We start from the raw sequence: 4,109 nt of genomic DNA on the forward strand, positions 1-4,109 counted from the left end.
CCTATCAACCTCTTCAGTCTGGTTTTACAATACTCTCGCCCTTTTCCACTTTGCCTGTGCTGATGCTTCTCTTTCTCAAACTGGCCAAGCTAACTGCAGCTCAGAAACTGTCTGTGCACTGGCCCGTGTGTTGCTGGAACCAGTTTGCTAGCTACTGCCAGTTGTTTTAGTGGTTAGCATAAAAAAAAATCAGGTTTGAGCTCAAGTCACCCCTGAGAAAGCTCTTTGCCTCCCCACAGCCTCCTCACGCTCACTCCTCCATGATCCTCCTTCCCATTGTCATGAGTCACCAGGACCTGAAATAACCTTTCTTATTTCTTCATTGTCAGCCATTTCCCCAATTTATTTGTTTAGTATTTGACAGGTGGAATGCATATTTCGGTGCTCCCTTCAGCACCCTATTTCCAACACCTAGAACAGCGCCTCTCACTGGCAGGAACTCACTGTTTGGTAAATAACTCGGGGACCAGCGAGGAGGGAGTGAGGAGCTGTGACCCCAGGCGCATGCGTTTGTCCTGCAGATCCCTCCCTCTCTCCTGGTCCTCGTCTCCCTCCCTTCCTCTGTCAATCACCCTCTCTCCCTCCTCCCCCTTCTCTCCCTCCCCTCCTCTCCTCTCTGCTCTCCCTCCTCCTCCCTCTCCTCTTCCTCCCTCCCCTCCTCTCCCTCCTCCCCCTCTTCTCTCTCTCCCTTCCTCTGCTCCTCGTCTCCCCCTATCTTGCCTTACTCTCTCCTGATCTCTTTTTCTTTCCAACCCCCTCCGCCCACCTGTCCTGTCTCTCTCTTCCCTGCCCCTTTTTAGGCTGAGTCCTAGAGTTGTCTCTTTAGATGAACAGAAAGGGTGGAGGATGGGGGGCTCTGCGAGAAGGAGGGGAGTGGGCGGTGCTGACTTCTCACTCCAACCCTCATCGCGCCGCTCCTGCAGATGCCATTCACACGGAACATCTTCAGTGGCGTCCCCTGGGGTTGGGGTGATAATCAGCTGGCAAATGGGATCCGCGGAGCCGCAGTGAAGGACTTGCCCTTCCTCCAGCGGCACCGCGGGTCCCTGGGAGGACTGCGGAGCTCTCTGTGCTCGGGTGCAGGTCTTGTGCCTAGGGGCACGCATGCCTCCGCCCGGGTGGAAGCCAAGCAGGGAAAAATCACCTGCCTCCAGAACATTCATCAGGAGGAGGGAAACCGTCAGCGTCCAGGCGCCCCTGGGTCAAGGGTGCTCTCCCTCCTGAGCTGCCGGGAGGCTGGTCCGGAAGAACCTTATTATGTTGGTTTCACTTTCCAGCTCTAGAATGTTTCCAGTGTAACAGAGTCAACGCCAGCGGAGTCTGCGAGACTGGGGAAAGCACCTGCCAGACTCAAGGCAGCCAGCAGTGCTTTCTGAGGAGGATCTACGAAAGTAGGTGGTGCCTAACAGGTCTCGGGGGTGAACTTTGCTGGAGGTTAGGGGTTGACAGTGGGTGTTCCAGGAGAGGGGCTCAGGGGATAGTATGAACCCTCCATGGGACCCTGTGAGTACCTGGACCCCAAGGACAAGTCGGGGTGGCTGTGGGACTCAGGAAAGTGGTCCCTCAGGAACCCTGGGAGCAGGAGCCACATAGAAAGGGGTTGGTTTTCTTTTTTTAAGCTAAATTAGTGAAGCATATCCCCTCGTTCTGGTACTGGGCTGCCACTGGCCCTTAACGAGAATGGGGACCTTTAAGGGAGGGGGAGGAGAGGGGAGGCGGAAAGGGATGAAGGAGAGAGGGAAGGCTGACTGAGGGAGAGAGGAGGAAGGAACAGAGGGAGAAAGCAGGGAGTTCAGCTCCCGAAGGTAACTGGAACTAGGCTGAGTGGGACTGACTGGGATGGGGTTTTGGGGAACTAGGGACATGTATTGGGGGAGAAATGGGCAGGGCGGAGAGGACAGTTTCTCTTCATCCTTTCTGCCTTCTTTTGTGGGGGGATGGATTGTACTCTAATATACAGAGCTTGGGCTTCCCTGGTAGCTCAGTTGGTAAAGAATCCGCCTGCCGTGCAGGAGACTCTTCCCTGGGTCGGAAAGATACCCCGGAGGAGGGCATGGCTCCAGTGTTCTTGCCTGGAGAATCCCACGGACAGAGGCACCTGGCGGGCTACAGTCCATGGCATCGCAAAGAATCGGACACGACTGAAGCGGCTGAGCATGCATGCTTGCATACAGAGCTTGCAAAGCTATCCCAGGAGAGCCCACCAGGGGGCCCTACCTCCAGACTGTCAGTCCCAGATGGCTGACATTCTCTCTACTAAGAGTATGAGTCCTCCTCCATGAAATGTGCTATTTCCTCCTCATTCTTGATTAGTTGGTTGATGCATTAATCCTGTGCTTCATTCAGGAATATTTACTGAGCAGTACCCCCCAGGATATGCTGAGCTGGGGCTGCGTCCTAGGTTCTGGGGTCTCACTTGTCTTCTCTTCTCCTTTCCAGATGGCACGCTTTTCTACGGACACCAGGGTTGTAGCCAACTATGTATTCCCATGAAGCTCTTTAATCCCAGCGTTATTGTGGAATATAAATGCTGTCATGACTCGCCTCTCTGCAACAAGTTCTAAAGTCAGGGCCCCCAGCTTTTGCCCTGATCTTTTATGGATGAAGCTAATTTCAGTTCAGTTCAGTTCAGTTCAGTGGCTCAGTCATGTCCAACTCTTTGCGACCCCATGAATCGCAGCATACCAGGCCTCCCTGTCCATCACCAACTCCCGGAATTCACTCAGACTCACGTCCATCGAGTCAGTGATGCCATCCAGCCATCTCATCCTCTGTTGTCCCCTTCTCCTCCTGCCCCCAATCCCTCCCAGCATCAGAGTCTTTTCCAATGAGTCAACTCTTCACATGAGGTGGCCAAAGTACTGGAGTTTCAGCTTCAGCATCATTCCTTCCAAAGAAATCCCAGGGCTGATCTCCTTCAGAATGGACTGGTTGGATCTCCTTGCAGTCCAAGGGACTCTCCCTAAATTGCAACCACCGCAGCCTCCAAGATTCTCTGATCTGAATGTGAATCCCCTATGAGAAGCAGTCTCAGACTTGTTCTGTCTTCAAACTCCTTTTCCTTCACTGCAAGAAGCCCCAGGGATGTAGTCTTTGAAACCAAATTGGGATGAAGATTAGTGGGCATAGCTAGGTCCAAGGATACTTTCTTCCTTCTCAGGTCCTAATTGGCAGTCACACTGATTGGCTGCTTAAAAAGGCAGGGTCTGGGGAAGGCTGAATTTGTGATTCTGCATGTTCTGGAGGCAGGAACTGAAGGAGGAGGGGGAGTCTTCCAAGGCTGAAAAAAGTAGAAGTGTGAGGGGCTCCATAAATGATGGGTTAGTTCAGTGGGCTAGGTGTTGTAACACAAATCTCTTAAATATCAGTGGCTTTAAAAAAATGGAGTCGCTTATGTCAAAGGGATCCAAGATGGAGCTGGGAGGCATTAAGGAAGTGGAACTTACACACATCAACTGCTAAACCCAACATAAACTTAGAACCCAGACATCCTGAGACCACCTAGAACTTTCTTCTTTTCTCCTTAGAGAGCACAGCTTAGCAACCAATCTGCTGCCAGCAAGTGACTGAATGCCTGCCAGCACCAATCATAGTTCTGTAATGATAACCTTTGTTTCTTCTCTAGAATGTCTCTGTTGCCTTTATAATCCCCCACTATTGTCTATTTCCCCACCTGGAGCACATGTGAGTTGCCATTCAAATGGTTGCCTCCCAAAATGCAATTCTTAGCACTCTCAATAAACTCTTTTTCTTGTTTGCAGCCTTCTGCATTTTTTTGGTTATTACCTGATAATGGTCTCTGGATGGCCATAGCTTGCTTTGTATTCACAGAATACATGCCACAGGCTGGGCGGGAGAATGAGTGTATTAATAGATACATCTCCTCGAGGGTGCAAAACATACTAAGACTTTCCTCTGGTCTGGGTTGACTGGGTCAGTGGTGATTGCCACTGAGTTGACTCAATAAAATTCTCTTTCCTGGCATTTTGTTATTGGATTTTAGAAACTAATTCTTTGAATGTGATTAGAACTGTAATATGAAACTCAGCTGCTTTGGGGTATCCATCTTCAGTCACATGATGGAGAACCAGAGAAAGCCCATCTGCAAA

General features: G+C 51.0%; 1 long non-coding RNA gene across 1 annotated transcript; it reads left to right on the forward strand.

Annotated features, from left to right (window-relative positions):
* Window positions 1-472: 472 nt before the first annotated feature.
* LOC133241176 (uncharacterized) lies at window positions 473-3,760 on the forward strand. Its single transcript, XR_009734533.1, has 2 exons — window positions 473-1,391; window positions 2,013-3,760. It is a non-coding gene; the product is annotated as an uncharacterized LOC133241176 (long non-coding RNA).
* The last annotated feature ends 349 nt before the right edge of the window (window positions 3,761-4,109 follow it).

Source organism: Bos javanicus, chromosome 29 (assembly GCF_032452875.1).
Source record: "Bos javanicus breed banteng chromosome 29, ARS-OSU_banteng_1.0, whole genome shotgun sequence".
In the NCBI taxonomy this organism is placed as follows: Eukaryota; Metazoa; Chordata; class Mammalia; order Artiodactyla; family Bovidae; genus Bos; species Bos javanicus.